Here is a 25937-nt window from a genome sequence, read left to right on the forward strand (position 1 = left end):
AAAACGCGAAGCTTGATCTAGGGGAAATCAAAAATGGCAGGCCTGAGACGAGACCTGTAGCATCAGCGACAGTGTATGTGACGTTTAAACTTATAATTCAGTGCCAAATGAAAATTTGTACTTGAAATTTCTTGCAATGAATGAACCACAATTTTCAGAAGAGAATATTTTCAAAAATGGTAAGTGTTGAAAACCTAATCACCCTAATATTAACCAGATTAGTTATGTAAACTCTTAAGCCTTGGTCATAAAATGAGTATAAAAATTGGTAATACTGTTTTTGTTTTGTTTAGTACCTGTTGTCTCTCTCTTGTCACTACGAGTATTACACATATTTTCCAAAAGATCCTACTGAAAAAATTCGAAAAGCTCTTCAGTCAAACTTTAAGGGAAATGCATTCACACAGTATGGAATTATAAACGAAAAAAACATTTGTTGCTTTAAAAAATGTCTAATTTAAAAGTACCGAAGATTGGTTTTGAAGTCAACCCTTCTTATCCATTCCCCTGACGGTCTAGTCAACGATAATTTGGTCGAAATGAAGTGTCCAGTCATTGGTGAAAAAGGAAACTTAGAAACAGTCCTCAAGAAAACTCCTTACGTAATCAAGAAGGACGGAACATTTTCTTTGAAACCCTAACAAATGTATTATGGGCAAGTGCAACTTAGTTTGGCCCTTTTAGGACTTCAAAGTTGTCATTTTGTAATTTATTCTAAACTGGAAAATGATTGTTTTATTTAAAAATTTATTAACAATCTTTTACCAATATTACAAATTACTTTCTTCAATTACTACATTCAAAATTATTTGAAATGGAATAAAAAGGACGGAATGTTATGGCGCAAATAAGGCTGAAGTGATATTTTTAATTTCCTTTATTAAATAAAATTGTTTTACAAAATTTCAGGAGTCCTGGGTGCATTATTTATTTGTATTTTTTTCACGGGTTTTAACAAGCTTGGGACAAATTGTTTTACAAAATTTCAGCTTGGGTGCATTATTTATTTGCATTTTTTTCACGGGTTTTAACAAGCTTGGGACCAATTTTTGAGAAACATTTAAAATTTATCGTTAGAGTTAATTTAAAATTATTTGAGGTCTGAACTTTACTTATTCTAAACAAAACTGATAGAGCGGTAAATGAAATGCCAAGTTTTAGTTTTATGAGTGTCAAAAATACCTTATCTCGAATATTCATTGAGATGCGGCTAGGAAACTCACTGTTAATATTTTTAACGATCGCATCAAATAGACCAGTACTTTGTAATCCTGTTAATGAAATTATAGAGGTGGCATTCAATATTCCATTAGAAGCATTAACATAACATGTATGATTTTCCAAGGTGTTGACCATAATGCATTTATCATTGGGGTTTGGAGTGGTGCATTTGTCGGTCGTAGTTTCCTCGGTAGTTTGTTGAACAGCATGAATCCCCAGTATTTCAGCTAGAATTTCTGCGTCTGCTGGTCCATTTATTTCAGCTGTTTCACTTGCATGCAAAGTTGGAGATTGTGAGAGCTGATTCCTTTTTTTTCAGTCTTTCCAATCTCCCATTAGCCTTGAACTTTTGTTGATCATGTTTCCTTAACGGGAGTTTTTTTGGAAGGAACAGCCAAGGGTCTAAGTCTGGGAGGGTAACTTAACTTATCTGCAATAATAACTGTTATTATAATTGGTTTTAAATTAATAATATACGCTTAAAACATACCTGAATATTCATATTTCGGTTGAAGGCGGTAATCCTCTAATTTAAAATGAAGGGAGCAGACAACCATGGACTTGGTGTGTGGCTTACCCATTTTTAAAGCTATATCCCATTGTTTCGACAATTTAACGACGCGTGGAAATTTACACCCATACACGCTGCAGTATTTAACCATTGTTTAATTACGTTTAAATAAACAGCAAAACTGACAGAAAGTTAAAAACTAGCCTAATTATCGTTGAGCAGATAGTTGAGTTGTTGATTTAATTTTATAATTATCTTTGAGCAATTCAATTTAATTAACTTTAATTTAACCATGAGTATGTTGATTGAGTTTCTCATTAATGGTATCGCCGGGATTAAGTTACATTTAAACACCTGATTAAATTATCTAATCATCGATCATCCGTTAAGCCTTGGACCTTGCAATATAGGAGGCAGAGAGACAACAAAAAACAAACTAGTATTTATGACATCTCATGTTGCCCTCTATTGAATCTCTCAACAACTATCGTTAAATTTATTACTTAAATAATATAATTTTTTTAAATATAATAATCATATTAGCTAATTATAATTATTTAACTTTAAATGAGTATGTTTCATTGATTTAAATCACATTGCTAAAAATTATTGGCGGGCGCTAGGCAGTCATTCTCTCTACTCTCTCTCCTCTCCCACTTACAAAATCCAGCTGCAGCTGGTTGGCGCGCGTCGGGAAGGGGAGGGTGGGTGGGGAATCCACATACTTCTACCCTCTCTCTACTCTACAGTCTAACTTAACTCGGGTTTTGTACCAAGCGAGCGTGGGTCGATTGGTAGAGTGTTCGGCGTCTTCACTGGCGTCTAGTATGGATCGGCACATCGCAGGTTCGAGGCCCCGCACCGACAGAAAAATATTTTCAATTGAAATAAAATACGTTACGCCACCAAAGAGAATATACCAAGAGGAGCAGAAAGTTTAGCCTTTCACAAAGCTTTTGAAAAGCCCAGCCACGGTTTTGGAGTAACTAGATCCGGTTTTTGTTGATTGGCTAAGGAGCGACGCCTTTTATTGGTTAAATTATGTCGGCTGCTTAATTTTAATGGTGGCAAAGGGTTGATCTTTAGGTTGACCGTTGACGTAAAAAAGGTAATTTTTAAGCAGACAACACGGTCACATGAACAACCGGAACTAGTTTCTCCAAATTCAGAGCCGGTCCCTATTTACAAAGTTTCTGCTCCTCTTGGTATATTCTCTTTGACGCCACCGATGAGGTGTAACGTGAACTATGGGTGAATTTGGAGTCGAAAATTCGCGGGAAATTCGAAATTTAAAAAGTTTATTTATGACGAATCTCATCAGGTCACACCAAAATCCAGCCAGCCGACCTGCCGTCCAGCCAACAGAGGGCGGAACAATAGTTTTCTAGCTCTAAAGAGCGGCAAAACTAAAAATTAACAAAGAAACGGATAAGACGCTTTCCAGACGAACTACAACCAAGCTTATAACAATATTCCCCCCTTCCGAACCCTGCGCAATACGCCCGGGAATACGTTCCAGACATCCCCGAGAGTACCATCTAAGAACAATACCTTTACTCGTCTCGCTAGCCTTCGCCCCGCCTCGAGTACTCGGCGAATAACTCGATAGAGTATCAATACGAGTACTCGTACACATAATCAATTTTACTGGTTGCACCAGATAAGTTCATACAATATATTGGCCATAAGTTTGTCGCTGGTTACTTAGAAACTGGAGCTTGTCATGAAGTGACGTAGGTCATAGATTCTGGGTAAAGCGACAGACGCCTGGTGAGGCGCTGCAGTCAAAGGCTTAGTAATGCATACTAAATAGGACCTATGGAAGTCCTGCAAAATTAACCACCGAGTGTAGGACTTCAATTCTCGATTCCGTCGTTCTCCCTCGAACTACCTCGAGCTGTAAGTCTCCAGCATGCATTACATGTAAAGGAAGTGTCACACTTTTGGAACATAACTTATAAACTTATACTTTTTCTAATCGAAGCTTTTAACGAGTAGTATTAGAATATTCGATAAATATCCGATACATATTCGATAATCAAGTATCGGTTTAATACGAGGGACTAGGCGGATCGCTGCCAGCTCAGACAAGACCATTTTAAGTTGGTCATATTATGAAGAATCGAATTATAAATACTCGTCGAATAATCAAAGATTATAACCAAGTTAATCATGATATTCTCTGAGAGAACCTTTTGGGCCAAAAGTAAAGCGAGCTTGGATATATATTTTGTAACGCGGTTATTCGCAACCATTAACTGCGGCAAAAAACCCCGATTTGGACCAATCCATTAGAAGATTCGAAATCTCGGGCGCAAACGTATTCATGGATCATACGAAATCATTAAATACAACGTAGAAGAAGAAACAGCGGTATAAACAAAAATGGCCGCATTATGTCAAGATAGAGGCAACTTGGACCATTTACAACCATAAATCTATATGTTACTCTCCAGTTTGGGGTAGAAAGAATATTTCCACGTAAAACCGCACTCATCCTTTTGCGCAAGGTTGATGGACGTTTCGTAGAGGACCATCACCTGGTGGGTCATTCCCATGATCTTACGCCCACTGTGACCACTGTCACTCTTAACCCGTGGCCCGGCTGGACCAAGACCGCGAATCTCACTATGCCTTTGTTCCGTTTCGATTTGGAGAGCAGAATTTTTCCAATTTAGATCTTGCACGGATTAATTTTGTCTCTGGTGAGTTAATTTAATCTCGCTTGTAATTGCCGTTGATCAGACTCGTAATCATAGGTTTATAAAATCCCCAATAAGGTTATAATATTGAGCCCCTTTCCTCGTCGTGGAGTATGACCAACTTCAAGCCAATAGACATCGATAATAAAACGTTAGCTTGTCCATTTTGGTCTCGATACATATCAGTTAGAGCATAAGTTTATAAGTGATATGTTCTTTCCATAAGTTTGACACTAGCTATACAAGTTCGTAATGCTACTGAGAGACTTACAGCTCGAGCTAGTTCGAAGGAGAACGACGGAAGCGAGTCAATTTAAGTCCTACACTCGGTGGTAAATTTTTCAGTATTTCCATCTAGTCCTATTTAGTCCGCATTACTAAGCCTTTGACCGCAGCGCCTCACCAGGCGTATGTCGCTTTACTAGAATCTATGACCTACCTCATTCACTTCGTGACAAGCTCCAGTGCGACAAACTTATGGCCAACATAGAGTTATTCATAGAAGATATGAAAATATTCTTAGTTCTATGCTTGGGTTCATATTTCATTTTTGCTTGTGCAGGCCCGAGCTGTTTTGAGAGATTACGGATAAAGACATCGGATAAAGAAAAGGGATTTTAAGAAGAAAAGGCAAAAAAATGGATATCGAGCTTAGATTGGAACCCTATTTCCAGATACGAAACTCATCTTTCAAAAAAACGTCCCGATTCAATACAATCACGACTAAAGGATTGACGTCTAACTATAGCCAAATGGAATACGCGCCCCAAAGACACAAATAAAATAAGAATAATCTATACGTAATAGTGAAGAAGGTAACAATAAGAACAATTCCTATGACATGGCCCTAGGCCTAATACCAAATTTCTTTTTCCCCCAAATGTTACACAGCAATGTTTTCCCAAAAAAAGTTAAGATACGTCATATATGCCTGACATACAAATATATGACATATCTTGCGATGACAATGGGGTTTTTTGGACAATTCTGTATTTGGGTTAGCTTTATATGACCAAAACGATTCGTGAAAATCTGATTGTTATAGAACCAAAGTTATGAACGAATGAAAACGAACGTTATGCTTAATTACTCGGCCCCTGTTCGTCATATTCCCAATTTTTAAGTATCATTGGATGGGGGAAAAATAGGACTATAACAAACTCAAAAGTCATCCCTGTATCTCTAATAGTACCAGAGTTATGAGCCTCCAACGTTTAGTGACAAAAATCATAAGTAATATAATAACAATAAGTGAGACGCTACCATAAGTTGAACATATTGCTCGATTTCCCGGCCCCTAGTTTGAGGCAAGCCCATGTTATTAGTATGGCTGCATGGGGGCAAATAGGGCTATAACATACTCAAAGGACATCGCCGTATCTCAAGTAGAACCAGAGTTATGAGCCTATAATATTTAGAGTAATGTTAATCCTATGGAAGGTATGTTTTTGAACATTTTGCTTAATTCCTCGGTCCCAGTTTGCCTTAATCCCAAGTCTTCAGTATGGTTGGATGGGGGGCAAATAGGACTTTAACATACTCGAAGGACATCCCCGTATCTATAGTAGAACAAGAGTTACGAGACTCCAAAGTTGACAGTAAATAACCCCATGTATACTCAATGGAACATTCTGCAACAATACTGCACTGAAGTTCATGCCGAGAGAAGGGTGAAGGGTGAATTTTCTCGTTCCCAAGAATGGAAACTATTTATAGGTCCTCTGAATTCCATCAATGTTCTTAAGAGGGCTTAATTTGAAGAAAACTATTCCTTTTCGATAGTTCACTTTCCGTTGGGGCTTGAGTATAAATACAGCGTATTATTTTGGTGCAGCGCCCGCTCAAAATTGGTGGCACAGCGAAAACCCGAAGTTAGATGAGAAAATGTCGAGTACTTTTTTGGCAGCGCAGTTAAATTTGCGGGTAATAGAGGGCGGCGTACGACTCGGGGCGGAATTGCTCTTTAGAATTCTCCGCTCGAGAAACTCATTTCTTCGTGCCCCCTATTGATTTTACCATTAGTTCTTGCCTTTGAACAATATGGCAGCCTTCAAAACCCTGGTCATGCACCCACGCCCCCCCCCCAACAACCAACGAACTAACTAAGGAGACATCGTACCAACTATACACTCTTTAACGTTAAAGGATGCGACGTAGATACATAAGATATGTTCCATCCATAAGTTTGTCACTGGTTGCAAACTGGAGCTTGTCATGAAGTGAATGAGATAGGTCATAGATTCGGGGTAAAGCAACGCCTGGTGACTGGGGCGCTGTGAAAGGCTTAGTAATGCAGACTAAATAGGAGAAGATGGAAGTCCTGCAAAATTAACCACAGAGTGTAGGACTTCAATTCTCGCTTCCGTCGTTCTCCCTCGAACTAGCTCGAGCTGTAAGTCTCTCAGTACAATTACGAAGTATAGGAAGTGTCAAACTTATGGAACACATCACTTATATACTTATGATGTACATGGCAAAAGAAAATCGAATTAATTTTAATCAAAAGGTATAATTTTTTCATGTAAATTCTTTGAGGGGCGACGGGATGTTTTATTAAAATCGCAATTTATCATTTCAAACTTTAATTTGACTTTCACACAGGTGCTCCCTGACCATCTTAAGTATTTATTCACGAGACATTTGTTTCAAGAAAAAATCGAATATTCTGGCTAACAAGATGGCTAGTGCCATGAACATTTAAGTATCTCAATTCACGCAATTACTACAGTAAAACCAGGGGTAGATTTAATTTTAGAAGTAGAAATGGAGAGTATAATGTGGGCGCGCGTCAAAGTCCCGCACCCCCTCCCTTTCCCGGGAAAGGGGGGGTTTGAAAGAAGTGGCGGGTCATAGCGACAGAGGAAAAATGGAATTAAGCATTTTTCGCCCCCGTTCCCGTCAGCAACGTCATCAAAACGTAGTTTAAGTGAGCCAATAAGATAATTGAAACTTTTCGTTACGTGTTGGAGGGAGGGGCTCTATACTGGGTGGTCTATGAGATGGAGTGAAGTAAACGCTAACTGTTTTCCATTCCTACTTCTAAAATTAAATCTATCCCTGCCCTAACCTATCCCAAAACCTAACCTAAATTAAACCCTAAACAATCATGGAAGTTTAACTTAACCCCAACCTTATTTAAGCTAAAAATAAAACTTGGTGCTAGGAATGAATACGCCTTACTTATTTGTTTTTAAGAAGGTGGGTGCGGGGGGTTTCTTTCCCCGAATGAAAGCCCGAGTATTATGGGCCAGGGACTATTTTTCTCTCTTGAAGATTGCCTTTCTACTTTGAGTTATTACCGTCAATGGGAGGTGTGTGGGGAGGCTACTCCACCCCTGTACTTTCTTTAAAATCTGCATTGGACAAGCTATATTACGCCAACCCTGACCCCCCTCCAATTATTGCCTTCCCTTGTTCGGCCAATGATTTATTCGCACCTGTAAATTGAATGGGAAAAAATATCGATTCCATATTTATCCTTTAACATTATTACTTCAGTACGCATAAGGAAAGTAACATCAAAGTATCACCAGAGATAGGTTTAATTTTAGAAGTAGGAATGGAGAACGGTTAGTATTTACTTCAGTCGACCCCCCCACCTTGTACATCAGGGTTCGTACAATTTTTGGAAAACCAAACTCCCCTAGTTTTCCATCTATTTCCCAGAGTTTTCCAAGTTTTTTTCCCCATCTATTTCCAGGTTTCATAAACACATTGAAAACTCTTCAATTTAACACTGACTTATGATCATAAATATTACAAGTTCCTGACTTATCCAAGCTCTACAATCTATACCAAATTTATCAGGTAGGCGGGGCTTCGACGTCTGACGTCATTAATAACCAAATAACGCAAAAAGCACAGAGACGTAACAAAGCGAGCGACAAAAAACACGTTATAATAAAAGGGGTACTTACATTTAAACGACGATCCAATCCAAAGATGGTGACAAAATGTCACAGACGCAAAAAAGGCGCGCAAACACGATGTTAACCAGCAATGACGCGTAAAGTTCACGAAGCTAAACTTGCTTTTAAAAACTAACCCGTCACGCGACTTCGTCTATTGTTTTAACAGTTTGGGAAAGCGAGTGACGCATTTTGTGTTCAATAGAAAGTTCACAATAGACAGTTTGTAGGTTTCCAGATAGGACCGTATTAAACTTGACCCCTCGTTGGTCAGCCTCTATGGCTCCTCCACCGGTGTCTTGGAGAAAACAATGTTCAACGGTCTTCCACAAGGTGGCATGATGATCACGTGACTTCCAGATGTGTGGGCGTTATAGGGAAAGGGAATATAGGACGCTGCCCTTTGACCTGCGCGCGCAACATTTAGCATAGCAGAAGCTCGCTGGTTACAATAGGCCTTCAAGATTAAGGTCAACGACTCTGGGACGCTGCGCTTTGGCCTGACAGCTGGGAAAGGGACTATAGGACGCGGCGCTATGACATTAAAGTTTGCTTATTAGCGTGCCAAATTATGTACTCACCCACTATTTTTGGCATCCCAATCATGAACTCCTAGATAAACGTAAGTCGCGTAAAGTTCAAATGTAACCGCGCCACAAAAGTCAAAGTTCAGGCAAAAATCAAGCAACCCGATTTAAAAATGTTAGTCCATCATCAATGCGCGCCGTGTCGTCATCCTTCCAAGAAATGCGCGTCGTGACGTCATTCATTCAAAACAAACGACCTGAAATCAATGTAAATTCATTGATTTTAGTTAAACTTCAGAATAATAATTACATTAATTGACCATGTCCAGAACGAACGATTCCCTCCCATTGGACCGAAATCCCATTCAACCGAAACCAAAGAAGGGAGGTCCCATTGGACCGAAATACCGCACCTTGGGCGGTTTACGAAAAGTGGAGATAGCCATGAATGGCTGCACTTGACGTTAGTGTACACTGCCTAGTTATCTCCGATAAAAACGAAGTAGCAATGAGTTAACCGTAGAATCGGTTTTAAAGGCTTATGTTAATTTAAGGGAAAGCTAAAATAAGCCGTAAACCGTAACATTTTCTTTAATGTTACTTAAAATTACAAAACGCTTTAACTTGAATAAAAAGTCTAATAATTTTTTCTCTGTTTATTTCAACTTGGTTGTTTCAAATTGAATAGTGTTCTAAAGTAAGTTTCCAATGGTATTTTCATGAAAAGTACGAAGCATTTACGTCGCTCAACCTAACCTAACCTAACCAAACCTAACTAAACCTAACCAAACCAAACCTAACTAAACCTAACTAAACCTAACCAAACCAAACCTAACCTAACCTAACCTAACAGTAATGTTTTGGAAAAGGCATATTATTTGAGAAGTCAATGAAGCTAAACATCAATATTCTGGAAAAGGCGTAGCATTGTTAAATGATTTATAAAATATTCCTAACCTAACCTAACCTAACCTAACCAAACCTAACCTAACCTAACAGTAATGTTTTGGAAAAGGCATATTATTTGAGAAGTCAATGAAGCTAAACATCAATATTCTGGAAAAGGCGTAGCATTGTTAAATGATTTATAAAATATTACTAACCTATCCTAACCTAACGTAACCTAACATAACAGTAACGTTTTGGAAAAGGCATATTATTTGAGAAGTCAATGAAGCTAAACATCAATATTTTGGAAAAGGCGTAGCATTGTTAAATGATTTATAAAATATTACTAACCTAACCTAACCTAACATAACATAACAGTAATGTTTTGGAAAAGGCATATTATTTGAGAAGTCAATGAAGCTAAACATCAATATTTTGGAAAAGGCGTAGCATTGTTAAATGATTTATAAAATATTACTAACCTAACCTAACCTAACCTAACCTGTCCTAAATCAACGTCACCCCGTTGCATTCGAATCGATGGGATCTCCTTATCTTACGCAAATCCCAGTGGTTCGAAAACCCGCCGTTCCGCTAGTTTCTTATCTAGTTTGGCATATTCCGGTTGAATGGGATTTCGGTTCATTGGGAATTCGGTCCATTGGGAGGATACCGAACGGACATGCACCACTTTCGGCCCCAATTATCTTGACCCTCCGTACACCCCACCCCCCACCTCCCTTTGAATAATCAGGTGTACAAACGGCAGAAATCGATTAGTTGAATTCTAGAATTCTTAGAAAATCATCAGTATGCAAAATCATTCTTGTGGGTAATCAAATATAATCAGAAATCTCCGATAATCACTGGAAATCACGGGAAATCTTCAGGAAATCAGAAATAATCGCATGATTTACTAGTAATCTTTCGTAATCTCCTCGGTAATCACTTCTTTCGTGAAATAATCACGCTTAGTCAATGGAGGAATTCGAAAATTCTAAATAAAAATCGTAATCAGTTGGAATAGAAATAATCACGGCATTCATCGAAATTCACCAAGAATCCATTGGTAATCACGGCATTCACCTAAAAAAATCACCGGAATTTAAACAGGAATCATGAGTAATCTGCGGCAATCACGGGAACTCAGTGTAAAGATTATGGAAATCACCCAAAATAATCGTAATTAAGGAATTCGTTCAGTAATCATCGGAATTCACGTAAAAATTCAGAAATCAGTAATCAGGTGTACAATTTTTTTGGCGAATGACTACCCCTTCGAGTTAAGCTTATGCCTAACCATGCCCTAACCAGTGCGGGACTTGACGATTCTCGAATACAACTATCCAAAAACACAAACGTACAGGAAATATTTCATGCCAAAATGATTTGAATCTTAGGCTCCTCGATCTTGGCACAGTTTTGATCACAAAATTAAATTATTTAGACCTAAACTTAAATATTTAAATCAGACTTAAAAGTTTAACAACAATTCATCGACATAAGCGATTAGCTCGCTTCAACTGTTGGACTCGAGAACTTCAAGAAGAAGGGGGAGGGGCGATAGACAAGTGGGAGAGAAGAGACACGGGCTGCGTTCAGCAGAGCGAAGCGGACTCAGCGCTGAGTCAGCGCTTTAAGCCGTGTCCTACTGAACGGATTCTGTTTTTGGACTTTGACGTCGCGCTGCTCAGCGCTGAGCCAGCGCGGTCACCAAAGAAAATAGTCGGTTTTTAGGATCGCGTGACGTAAAACGCGTAGTTCTCAGCTTGGCGAAAAAACGTGGAGAAATTATTACAAATAGCTCTTGCAGATTCTGGTGGGACTACCTATTTAATTGCCGCGAAAGTAGCTGATCACGCGAGAATTTTAAGAGATATATTTGTCTTTCTAATTTTAATAATTAAAGTAGTTCTTATTTATCTCTATGAAAATTGGTTTTCATACAAGTTTTGTTAAGCCTTGGTACCTTGAACGCTTTATTGCGCTACGGTCATTTTTAAAACACCGATGGTTTAGAATAAGCGTTCAGCAAAGCTATGACGTCATGACGTTATTCTGACGACAGAGCTCACCGGTAAACGTTTCCCAAAATCCGCTGTCTTGCTTGGTGAGCTCTGCTGAACGCAGACATGAAGTTGCATTTTATGAACTCGCGCTCTTAGAGCGAAGGAGACGTAAGTCGTGATAAAGATAAGGCTAATTTGGCGGGCTTTTTAGTAAGCGTAAAGGCTGAATACAAAAACGTTGTAATTTACAATTTTGCTTAGTGCACTAACGGGTAGGATTGCACTTTATCTAACTAACTCAACTAACAGCGTTTACTGACTAATTAGACCACGGGGAGTTCTGAAAAAATAGTGAAAAAATTCTTAACCCGCCGCAAGTTGGTCAAAAATGTTTTTGAAAATTTTAAAATTGCATGTACTTACCGCTATAGACTAAACGCATTATGCACTCAATCTTTCATAATATGCCGGGGGGAGGGCAACTATAAGAACTTCAAGCAATCGCGACGGAAGTATAGCTATGGAATTTTTAAGACCTACTGATTTTACCAAAACCATTCATTTTTGGTACTGGGATCGAAAAGTAGTCTGAGAAATTTCCAAAATATTGCGTAAAGATAAATTTAGAAATGACAAAAATAAGGAAAAGGAGAATATAGGCGAGAAATGGCGAAAATTACATTAGCGATATTTTAGTTTCTAAAACAAACAATAAACTTTTGGGAAGTATTTAAAAGTAAATCAATATTTTAGGAAAAAAAATGGCACCAATTGGTTTTTAAGTATCTAGGCCTAATCGCAAACAGAAATTTTGGAAAAGGTCGTAAATTAGCTAATAAGTAACCAAACCGAACCCCACCTAATAATATTTGAAAAGGTGGATTTTAATTGAGAAAATAATTAGGAATAGGGCGCATTATATTTGAGTTGTAAATGAAGTAATCATCAAAACTTTGGAAAAGGCGGATTTTAGTTGACAAATATTTCAGAAAAGGTTGCATTCTATTTGGGTTGTAAATGAAGTAATCATCAAGTTTTTGCAACAGGCTTCAAATAATTTCGGAAGCAAATGAACGCAAAGGCAAAATTATGGAAAATTACGCGAATTATTTGGAAATAAATGGTAATATTTGTAAAAGGCGTCATATTTTACAGCAATATTTTGGAAAAGGCGTCATATTTTACAGCAATATTTTGGAAAAGTCGTCATATTTGACAGCAATATTTTGAAAAGGCGTCAAATTTTACAGCAATATTTAGGAAAAGGCGTCATATTTTCAGCAATATTTTGGAAAAAGCGTCAAATTTTACAGCAATATTTTGGAAAAGGTGTCAAATTATACAGAAATATTTTGGAAAAGGCGTCAAATTTTACAGCAATATTTTGGAAAAGACGTCAAGTTTTACAGCAATATTTGGGAAAGGAGTCATATTCTACAGAATTATTTTGGAAAAGGCGTCAAATTTTACAGCAAAATTTTGGAAAAGGCGTCAAATTTTACAGCAATATCATAAAAACTCTCCATGAGAAACGAAGTGTGGCCTCTTCCAAGTGGTGTTTCTCGGGTAATACATTACGACATAGCCATAAATATACTTGAAATTTATAATTTTATTTAGTTCTCTCTCTTAATTTGAAACTCTTTACAGAAATATCGCTGTTTGTGTTTAGATATTTCAAAAATAATAAGACGCCTTTTGCAAAATTTTGCTGTAAAATATGACGCCTTTTCCAAAATCTTGCTGTAAAATATTACGCCTTTTCCAAAATCTTGCTGTAAAATATGACGCCTTTTCCAAAATTTTGCTGTAAAGTAGAACTCCTTTTCCAAAATATTACTGTAAAGTAGAACTCCTTTTCCAAAATATTGCTGTAAAATTTGACGCCTTTTCCAAAATATTGCTGTAAAGTAGAACTCCTTTTCCAAAATATTGCTGTAAAATTTGACTCCTTTTCCAAAATATTGCTGTAAAGTAGAACTCCTTTTCCAAAATATTGCTGCAAAATATGACGCCTTTTCCAAAATAGTGCTGTAAAATATGACGCCTTTTCCAAAGTTTTGCTGTAAAATATGACGCCTTTTCCAAAATTTTGCTGTAAAATATGACACCTTTTCCGAAATATTGCTGTAAAATTTGACGTCTTTTCCAAAATATTGCTGTAAAATATGACGCCTTTCCCAAAATACTGCTGTAAAATTTTACGCCTTTTCCAATATATTGCTGTAAAGTTTGACGCCTTTTCCAATATATTGCTCTAAAATCGGACGCCTTTTCCAAAAAATTATTGATGTAAAATATGACGCCTTTTCCAAAATATTGCTGTAAAATATGACGCCCTTTCCAAAATATTGCTGTAAAATATGACGCCTTTTCCAAAATATTGCCGTAAAATATGACGCCTTTTCCAAAATATTGCTGTGCAATATGACTCCTTTTTACCATTTATTTCCAAATAATTCGCGTAATTTTCCATAATTTTGCCTTTACGTTCATTTGCTTCCCAAATTATTTGAAGCCTGTTCCAAAATTTTAATGCTTTCTTCATTTATAACGCAAATAGAATTAGACCTATTCCTAATTTTTTTCTCAATTAAAATTCACCTTTTCAAATATTATTAGCATAAATCTCATAATTTTTGTAGATTTTGCTTTTCTTAGTAAGATCTAGAATACGCTATAACACTATTTTCGTCTCGAGTCCATTTGGTAAGATCGAGCTCGGCTGCAGACGACGGAGTTAGGTTTTTCTCGACATCTCGGACCTCGGGGGTTACGGTAAGTACATTGTAACCACGCTTGCGAGAATTCTAAACTCGCCCCACGTGGCCATAAAAGCCTTGGCTACTACTAAGAATAAACTACACTTGTTCCTTAGGTTCAATCATACTTTATTAACTAACTAATTAAACAATAAATAATGCCGACTTGCATTAATACAATTAAAGAAATAATAATAATAATTACTAATTAATGATGAAGTCCAATACTTGGGCGAAGACGCCCTATGCTCGAGCATACTACTACATCTTAGTAGTAAAGAAGAACTGACTTAATAGTGATAAGCAGTCGATGCTTATATAGTACGGGGAAAGGTCAGAGGTAACTCTGTGTGTTAATCCTCTATGTAACCTTACACCCCTGGAGTAGAAACTCAGGAGGTTCCCTAATTACTACGGAAGGTTACAACATGCAATTTTAAAATTTTCAAAAATTTTTTTGACCAACTTGCGGCGGGTTAAGAATTTTTTCACTATTTTTTCCGAACTCCCTGTGGTCTAATTAGTCAGTAACCGCTGTTAGTTGAGTTAGTTATATAAAGTGCAATCCTACCCACTAACGCGTTAAAACTGCCATTTTGAACGCGTTTATTTTCAATTAGACGTTTTGACGGAAGTCAAACATTGAGAAACGATTTAACAATACAATTTTATGACAAAAATATAGGATATTATAGGACCTTTCATGAAATTATAGGATAGGGCAGGTTCAAAAATGTAGAATAAGCAATTATAAAAACCTTTGCAAGCAGCTAATTCCGGAACCACTCGAAGCAACAATGGGAATTTTGAAGAATAGTACCGGCACCCCCCCTTTTTTTTACTCGTTAGACCGTGAAAAAAAATATGGTGCTAAAATATTTTGGCGCAAATGATTATTAATGGTAGAAAATCAAAATTTAAAAATCGTGTAAAAATAGCGGGAAATTCAAATTTGACATGTTTGCCAATTGAAGTAACCTAACCTAACCTAACCTAGTATTTGTGAATTAATGGGCAATTGCAATTGGAAATAAACTTTATTAGATGTATATTTAACATGGAAAAAAGAAATAAAGTTTTTAGTTGGTTGAAGGGCCAGCAGCATCAGTATCTTGGGTTTCAATATTACCCACAGGATCATAAAGTTTCGTTGCAGCTTCTAAAAATGCCAAAAAAACGTTTTTGTTCTGACGTTTGGCCCACATTCTAAACATATACATCGCTAAATATCCGGTATAGAAAGCCTTTTTTCTTCCACCTCTTGGCATAGAGGCCTTCGCATGAGCCCATGCTCCCTTAATTTTATTTGTGTGCACACCGGTTTCTTTGTCTTTAAAGTTTACGGAATGGTTCATTTTTAAATGAGTATAGTCCTCTTCCGATAAACAATCATAGGCTTTCCAATAATCACTATGAATTGTTGTTCCGGGTAAAACCCATTCCCTGATTATTGGTATCAGAGTTGCAGCATCCTTTTTTCGACAGGGACCATGAAAAATTTTAAAGATTCCCTTTCGATTCCTCCGAAAATCCACTGTCCTTCCTGCCTTTTTCCTCTGTTATATTTCCGTTTTCCAAATTTTGATTCGTCAATTTCGACAAATTTTCTGGGGCCACCTATTTTTTCACTATTACATATGACACTGTCATACGCGACTTCGCGGCAAAACATTCACCAATCGACAAGTGCCTTTTGGGAAATGTACAACTCGCGAGAGACATACGATTGTGGGTTTACATTATAAACGTAGTAATGCACTACGAGCAAAATTTCCCGGAAAGTGAGTTTTGATTGAGAAAAAAAAAGAATTTGCTCGTATGGAAGTCGCAGTGTTGCATTTTTGAAAACCTTTTTTTTTGTTGCAATTTTTGCCTTCTGTGACATCGCCAAACATATCCGTCAATATTGTCTCGCAACGATAGTGTCATTTCCTCACCGCACGTATTACATATTGTAGATTTGGCAATTAAATTTTTGTCTTGTAGCCAACGTATTACATAAGCCTTGTCCTTGCACATATCATGTATTTCAAAACTGGTGATTAAATCTTCCTCTGGAACCAAACGATGAAGATGACGCAAAATCAGATAAATCTCGCTCCGAAGAACTGAAAGAGTCCGACATTTTAAGAGAAAGCTTGAAGTTATAGTGAAATGTGTTTGTCGAAAAAAATTGAAATAACAAGTCAAGGTTTAATTTCAGTTTCAGTTGTAGGTTCAGTTTTAGTTTTATTTCTATATTATACATGTGTTTAACGCCATCTAGTGACATTTTGCCCAAAAAAATTTAAAATTGATTCCTAATATCGTCATTATTATCATTGCACCATCATTAATTCCAGTATATTTTCACCCTGAAACACCTGTAAATAAACGAGATTAATATGAATTAATGAAATTAACTATGAATATTTTTAACTTACCCTGGGATAGGCTCGAACCTGCGAGTGCTTGCTGAGGCTGGTTCCACGTTGTAGCGGATATAACGTCTCGGCCACCGGGTCGTTGCAACCTTTCGTTTTAGAGGTTATATTTATCTCTAATTTTCTCTCGCGCATGCGCGTTTTCTATATAAACGGGTCCCGGCACTGCTATATCTATAATACTAATTACTACCCTTAATTATCTTTTGCGCCTATTATAATGATATGCAATGAATAGAGGAAGGTGTGACCTTTCATTTGGTATATATATTATTATATTTCAGGGTGCCGATACTATTCTTCAAAATAGCCGCAAACAATTCATAATCAAGCCTTTATAGACATTAAAATGGAATAAAAACGCCGTGATTTAACCGACTAATTAATACGCGCGATAATATTAACGAGCGCCCACGACAGTACGACTTTTTTCCCTCGTTTTTTGAGCAGACGGCTTGAATTAACCAGCCGCCACAAATGGAACCAGGGAGAATCGAGGTAAGATGGAGTGGAAATGAGAAGTCTCTCGAAAAACAAACACGCGTAATGTCGTTTCGACACTAAATTAAAATAATAAAGTATAATTAATTATAAATTAATGTAAAATTATTAATAAACTGGTCCCGAGGACCAGTTACCCCTTTCTTGAATTTAAAAGCTAGTCCAAGCAATTAATAAACTGGTTTTAAACTTTGTTAAGTGCAGCATCGTAGCTCCATTGCAGATTTAGCTTCTATTTTTAAGGAAGAGGGGGCGCCATTTACGATTCCGTACTGTGCGACCCTACCCAGAGCGGAAATAAGGATTTTTTTAAAACTGGACATTGGGCCAAAGACCCCTGGCCTGGAATAAATAAACTGGTCCATGACCACTGACCAGGGAACGTCGTCTGCTAAACTTAAGAATTGGATAAATAAAGTATTTGATTTTTCTTCTGGAATCTGTTTCCCTTGAATTTTCTAAGTGGTTCCGTGGACCACTGACCCACCCTCCGATTGAATTTTTAAACTGGTTCAGGCCATTCTTAAACTGGTCATTTGCCCTGTGCCACAGCCTTATTTCCACGCTGACCGTACCTAAACGCTTAGAATGCTGGGAGGACTTGGGTTCCGTTCCGTAGGTGGGGTGCAAGTGGAAACTTTGGTAACGTTATAGGTATGGGGGTTTCCACTCCTCTTTGAAGTTGGAACTTCCTGGAAGGCCTCGCGTACAGGACTAGAAATAAAACATAATTTTGCGATTCAAACTCGCGCCAGAATTGATATAAAATCATAGCCTCCCTCAAACGTTCGCTCATGGACGCATGCTGTCCCTGCGTGAGTGTAGACCGAGGGGGCCGTCATTATTCATCAGAGCGTACGAGATTTGAAATCTTTTTCGATTTTGATGATTTCAATGATTTCAGAATGATTTGACTGATTTTCTTGTTTGGAGCGAATTTAAATTTTTTGAAAGTCATTTTTACGATTTTACGATGATTTCGATTCGATTTATGTGATATAAAGGATTTGGAAATGATTTGAATGGTTTGTAAGATTTGAATGACTGGTGACTTAACGAGGATTTGAATGATTTGTCGGGGATTTGAATGATTTGTCGAGGATTTGAATGATTTGTCGAGGATTTGAATGACTTGGTGAGATTTGAACTATTTTCTAGTGATTTGAACGATTTGCTAGTGATTTGAACGATTTGCTAGTGATTTGAATGATTTGCTAGTGAGTCGAATGACTTGGCATTGATTTGATAGTGATCTTAATGATTTGAATGGTTTGATGATTTCTTGATTTGACTGCTTTGTATATTGATTTGACTGATTTACGATTGATTTCACTGATTTTTTATAGTGTGTTGAATTGATTTCACTGATTTGTGCAGCGATTTGAACGATTTGATTGATTTCACTGATTTTTATAGTGTTTTGAATTGATTTCACTGATTTTTATAGCGATTTGAACGATTTGATTGATTTCATAGCGATTTTAGTGATTTGATAGATTTGGGAAGTGATTTATGTGATTTGAAAAACTTAAGTGTATTTGAGGGAGCGACGACGGTAGAAAACTTGGACATAATTTCACACCGAGTGACTTAGAACAGTATATCGCTAAAAAATTCCTGCGGTTGTTGCGATAAACCTACACGTCACGTACCTATTGAAGCTATATCGTGCAAAATTGTTAATTGACCCCCTTGTTCAGAAATTATTAACTTAGTTTCTTACTTTCGTGATATTGATTACACTTCCTCTTAATTCGTTTGCAGCATTGACGTGCGTGTTCCTTGTTGCCCTAAGCCCCAAAGTTTATTACAGCTTTATAAATATTATACATTTAAGATACAGCTACATTAATTATAATGCTTCCACTTGAGTAACTATAACCGCTTAACGCGAGCGTTCCCCGTTGGGCAACAAGAATTGGTTCATTTCGTAAAGAATACAATGAAAGTGTATAGGCAGCCAATTAAAGCTTAACTTCAACAGGGTTGTAGTTCAGTTATTTCGGAATGAACTTATTGTATTGTTAAGAATGTATAAAACCTTTCTTGGTTTTGCTTCTTATTCGTTTAAAAAGGGCTAAAGCGTCATTGTATTGGAAGGGTTTTTCGGTTCAGCACCGCGCGTTATCACGAATATTCTGGATCGCTTGTCAGAGAAAAGCCTTTTAACTCTATCGTCTAACGAGATTCAAATACCGCGAGAAGCAGTGACAAAGGAATTGGCGCTTATTTTCGGCATTTAAGGGTTTTTTACCGCGTTCCTGGTGGATCGCCTTAGATATATTTGATGATGGAAGCCTCTAAAACAATTCGACTGCTATCAACAGACACGGTATGATGCATCTAACCGATTCAATTAAGTTTCAAGTTGGGAGAAATGGGAATGTAAAGATTATTCGCCTGAATCCAACGTGTTTAATGGGATAATCTAAATTGTTTAATGGGATAATTCGACGTGTTTAATGGGATAATTCAACGCGTTTAATGGAATAATTCGACGCGTTTAATGGGATAATCCAACGTGTTTAATGGGATAATCCAACGTGTTTGATGGCATAATCCAACGTGTTTAATGGGATAATCGATACGTGTTTAATGGGATAATCCAACGTGTTTAATGGGATAATCCAAATTGTGCAATGGATAATTCAACGCGTTAAACACACGTATGGATTTATGACGAATGCGCTAGAGAAAAGACTCTGGGAAAGTGCCCGGGGTCACCTCGAATGGCCCTGACCTTAGGAGGGTAAACAAATATTTCATTAATTTCGATTGTTCTCTTTGGTCTTGCAGTTTTTTCGCTTAATTTATCTGAGAAAAGATCGAAAGAATGTTTATAAACCCGTAATTGACGACTACGATGGAATTATTTCCGAGATCATGATCGCCGTTAGGAGAAATCTCAAGTAAAAATATTCAGCGATAAAAGCTTTGATGAATATCTTACGAACCTGCCTTTAGAGTAATAATTATCCAATTTCGTAACTAACGTTACGGAGGCATAAGCCTATAAGAAGTGGTTCCCGAGATAAAAAATATACATATACATTTAAAGGCCGACATCCATCGAAAAGAGTTCTAACGAACTGAAAACCGAGCATCGAGTCTTACAATGAAGCGACCGTGCCGATTTTCGAATCCCCGCTGGGTCAAAAGTTAGAAGGGTTCTCGCTAACTGAAAGCCGTGCAATGTGGTCCTAGCGAACTTAAGATACGCAATAGAGAATTTCCTTCGGGGGGAAGCAAAAATTCGAGAGGAAATAAATTTAAAAGGATTTCTATTGTTCATCTTCACTTCACTAGAACCACATTGCGCGGCTTTTAGTTAGCGAGAACCCTTCCAACTTTTACCCCAGTGGGGCTTCGAAAATCGGCACGGTCGCTTCATTGTTAGTCTCGATGCTCGGTTTTCAGTTCCCTAGAACCCTTTTCGCAGCTGGAAGTCGGCCTTTAACATTAGTTCATAAGTGATATGTTCCATGAGAATGACACTACGTATAATTTAGAAAATTAAAGAAATTTACGGAGATAAACCACGTGTAATTAGAGTTAAATAATAATTTATTTAAAACATCCAAATTAAAAATGAGACGTTTCGAGCCGCGGCTCGTCGTTCAGTCTCGTCGTGGTTTATCTCCGTAAATTTCTTTAATTTTCTAAATTACTTCACACCCGTGTATAATAATAGTTATGTTTGACCTTTTTTACACTACGTATACTTCGTAATGCTAGAGAGTTGCTTACAGCTCGAGCTGGTTCGAGAACGACGGAAGCGAGAATTGATTGACAACACTCGGTGGTTCGCAGATAATAATAAGCATTATTTTTTACTTTTAGCCTAACCTATCAGCAGGTGTATTACCCGGTGAGATTTTCGTTCTATCATTACACTTTAGTCTGTGTAGCGATTATTAATAAATACTCGAGTGGATTTTTACGCCAGTGAAACTGTGTCTTCCTGTACTTATTTTAGATGTCAGGTAATTGGGACTTGAAGACATTTCCGAACGTTATTTCGTATAATCGTATGAAAAAAGTGAAATTTGCGACTGAAATCTATTACTCAAAAGTCACCATGTTTTCGCAACTATCTCAAACGAAACGTGATAGTTTCCTCTCGAATATTATTACGATACCTTTATGGGTAAGATAACGGGTGTTCCACTCTCGAAAAACATTCGCAATTCTTAATTCTATCTTCTCGAAACACTTTTTTCTGATTGCTTGCAGTTTCTCGGATTAGATTTTCTGGCCATTTTGGTTCTTTCGGCGTTAACGAAGGCTTTCGAAAAGTCAAACAAATTTGGATCTTACATGTGGATGTATTTGGCACCACTCTTTCAGCAAAGTGAGAAAACAGTACACAATTACAATTCTTATCAACAACACCGTCAATATTTTAAATAATTTTCCGTTGAAACCTAAATTTTTATATTAGGTTTTGAGGTGAAAATTGTTCACCGGGTTTCGGCGCATTTGTTGAATATCTGGTACGCGACTTTGATAGTCTTGAACATTGTCGTGTTGGGCTATATAACCGCCGATGTGTTAGTGGGGCTGAAAATTGTAATGAATCATTTAAGCGACATCCTGAAAGTTAAAAACCTCAAGTACACGACAGCTGGCTCCGATGCCATGCAAGACTTTTTTAAAGTGAGTAATTCTACAAAGGGACAGATCGCTCATTGAACAAAGACACGTACCTTCTGTCCCTTGAATTCGATACCTCCTCGTCAATGAAGAGTTTGACGATATCTCGTCGCATTTAATTAGGGAATACCCGGTAACGTTGGGAAGAAAATTCGAGAAAGATATTATGTTCCAAAGAGTGGTGATGTCAATCGCTTCAAGAAAGTCGTGAAGGGAGAATTCGTTTATATCGACTGGCACGAAGAAGTGGCTGGTCTCAATAAGTTTTGTGAAGAAGAACTGAAAGACAAGAAAGACGGACGCCCCTTAATTTACCAGTCACCTTTTCCCTTGAAAATTAGTAAGTTCATTAAAAGTAGAAAATTGTTTGCAGTGCGTGTTTCATTACGATACCTTGCGTGTTATATAATGTAACTGTGTTCAACGTTTGAAGTCACCCTAATAAAAAATATCGACTCGAACCTTAAAGCTGATCTGCAAAGGGTGAAAAAAATCGCAAAACTAAAGTTTTTAGCCACATTGTATGATGGATATCTACAATCAGGCTATTGGTTTAGTTGCGCAAGTTCATAAGATATGTTTCGTCCATAAGTTTGTCACTGGGTACTGTGAGCTTGTCGTGAAGTGACGTAGGTCATAGATTCATAGTAAAGCAACGCCTGGTGAGGCGCTGTCAAAGGCTTAATAATTAAGCAGACTAAATAGGAAGATGAAAGTCCCGCAAAATTACCCACTACCGAGTGTAGGACTTCGATTCTCGCTTCCGTCGTTCTCCTTCAAACTAGCTCGAGCTGTAAGTCTGTATCCAGCATTACGAAGTATAGGTAGTATCATACTTATGGAACTTTTTCTATAAACTTATGGTATAAGTCGTCGTAAAGAATAACTTGGGATTCGTTACCGTTCCGACCTTGAGAAGAACTCCACCAAAGCACTTCATAAGCCTTAATTTCCCTTATGTGACTGATATCAACCATGGGTATATAAGATATACACGGTGAAGGCGGGCGTATTCGGTGTTGGGATTTTACGGTTTACCGTTCTAGCTACCTCTCTTGTCTCGATCTTTTCATTGACGTCATATTTGGGCGCCAAAGAATACGCGAGCTGTCTTATATGAGATATTAAGTTTGTTTGTCCGGAAAAAGGAGAACGACCTTTAAGGCCTTTATATACGAAGGTCTTTTTGCATTCAAAATTGCTCTATTTAATGTCTACTGTTATTTATCGATAATAATGCGAAGCGGTATACAGACCTTGGTACGACCCTACCTAAACGCTGAGGATGCTGGGAGGACTTGGGTGCCATTCCGTAGGTGGGGAAACTTTGGAAACGTTAAAGGTACGGGGGTTTCCACTCCATCCCTCTCTCTCTTTGAAGTTGGAACTTCCTGGAAGGCCTAACGTACAGGACTAGAAATAAAACATAATTTTGATGATTCGGACTCGCGCCAGATTTGATGTAAAATCATAGCCCCCTCGATCGTATGCTCACGGACGCAAGCTGCCACGGAAAAAATCTTAGAATTTCACACCGAGTGACTTCGTAGCCTTAAATCGAAGGGTATATCGCTAGAACATTTCTGCGGCTGTTGCGATAAACCTACATGTTAATATTGAAGCTATTGTGCAGAATAACTATTATACTTCAACCCTTTGACCCTCTTGTTTAGAAATTATTTACTTGGTTTCTTTTTCTCGTGATATTGATTACATTTTTTCTTCTTAATTAGTTTCCAGCATTGAGGCGCGCGTTGCTCGTTGCCCTAAGCTCCAAAGTTCATTACGGCTTTATAAATATTATACATTTATGGTACAGCTACATTAATTGTAATGCTTCCGTTTGAGTAACAATAACCGCTTAACGCGAGCGTTCCCCGTTGGCCCACAAGAATTGGTTCATTTCTTAGAGAATATAATGAAACTGTATAGGCAACCATGCTTACCTTCAACAGAATTATAGTTCAGTTATCTCGGAATGAATTTATTGTATTGTTGAGAATGTATAAATTCCTTTCCCGGTTTTGCTTCTTGTTCGTCTACAAAAAGGCTAAAGTGTTATTGTATTGAAAGGGTTTGTCAGGTGCAGCGCAGCGCGTTATCACGAATATTCTGGATCGCTTGTTCGAGAAAAGCCTTTTAACTCTATCGTCTAACGAGATTCTAATACCGCGATTAGCAGTGAAAGCGGAATTAGTTAAGGATTTTTTACCGAGCTCTTGGTGGATCCCAATAGAATATTTGATGATGGAAACCTCTAAAACAATTCGACTGATGTCAACAGACACGGTATGATGAATCTACGCGTTTTTAATAAGTTTGAAATTGGGAGAAATGGGAACATAAAGATAATTTGCCTGAATCCAACGTGTCTAATGTGATAATTAGACGAGTTCAATGGGATGATTCGATGCGTGTTTAATGGGATAATTCAACGTGTTTTATGGGATAATTCAATACGTGTTTAATGGGATAATTCAATACGTGTTTAATGGGATAATTCAATGCGTGTTTAATGGGATAATTCAATGCGTGTTTAATGGGATAATTCAATGCGTGTTTAATGGGATAATTCAATGCGTGTTTAATGGGATAATTCAACGTTTTTAATGGGATAATGCAATGCGTGTAATAGGTTAATTCACCAGAATAAATAATGTATTAAACGTCCTATCGGGGAATCAAACCTACCATTCTTCGCTTCGCAGTCCAACGTATGATCCATTATATCATCGTCCGAGGGGATTTAGTAATTTTTCCATAAAGGGGATATGACCTCCGTGAAAAGTAAAATCTAAAATGGCTGACCAAGTGGCCGCGTTGCTGAATGTCACGAGTAAATTCAACCAAATGGCTAAAAATAACATTTTACCAAGATCCTAGCACGTGACTAACACACCTATAGTAGAGTTTAAGACATATGAAGAAGATAAAATAATCTGGGTTAGCGGCCGGGGTCACCTTGAATCGCCCTAACGTTAGGAGGTGGGTAAGTAAACAAATAAATATTTCATCAAGATCGATCTTTTTTTCAGTTTTATCCCTTAATTTATTTGAGAAAAGATCGAAAGTATGTTTATAAACCAGTTATTGACGACTACGATGGAATTATTGCCGAAATCATGATCGCCATTAGGAGAAATCTCAAGTAAATATTTTGACTGCGCCATACTTAGTATTGTAGGCTGTGATAGACATTATACGGTTTATTCCATCTAACTCGCCTTTAAAGATAAATATAATTATAATAATTATTTCGTAACTAACGTCACTCGCAACTACTGAGGCATAAGCCTGTAAGAACATACAGACGGAAGCGAGAATTGAAGTCCTACACTCGGTGGTTGATTTTGCGGGACTTCCATCTAGCTCCTATTTTGTCTGCATTACTAAGCTCCCTTTGACAGCAGCGCCTCACCAGGCGTATGCCGCTTTATGAGAATCTATGACGTTTCATCTACGTCATACTAATAAAAATCGCTGATAATAAGCATTATTTTTTACTTTTAGCCTAACCTATCAGCAGGTGTACTCGGTGAGATTACAGTTCCATCATTACACTTTAGTCTGTGTAGCGATTATTAATGAAGACTAAAGTGAATTTATAAGTCAGTGAAACTGTATATTCCTGTATTGATTTTAGAAGTCAGATAATTGGGACTTGAAGACCTTTCCCAACGTTATTTCGTATAACCGTATGAAAAAAAACGACATTTGCGACAGAAATCTACTACTCCAAAGTCACCATGTTTTCGCAACTATCTCAAACGAAACGCCATAGTTTCCTCTCGAATATAATCACGATACCTTTATGGGTAAGATAACAGGTTTA

General features: G+C 37.5%; 1 long non-coding RNA gene across 1 annotated transcript; it reads right to left on the reverse strand.

The window, feature by feature from the left end:
* Window positions 1-870: 870 nt before the first annotated feature.
* LOC149593885 (uncharacterized) lies at window positions 871-1825 on the reverse strand. Its single transcript, XR_016379515.1, has 2 exons — window positions 1712-1825; window positions 871-1651 (listed from the first exon to the last, which is right to left on the reverse strand). It is a non-coding gene; the product is annotated as an uncharacterized LOC149593885 (long non-coding RNA).
* Between the last annotated feature and the right edge of the window lie 24112 nt (window positions 1826-25937).

The sequence above is a fragment of the Phalangium opilio genome, unplaced genomic scaffold (assembly GCF_054372755.1).
Source record: "Phalangium opilio isolate 3A_F unplaced genomic scaffold, DU_Popi_V2 ptg000483l_1, whole genome shotgun sequence".
NCBI lineage: Eukaryota > Metazoa > Arthropoda > Arachnida > Opiliones > Phalangiidae > Phalangium > Phalangium opilio.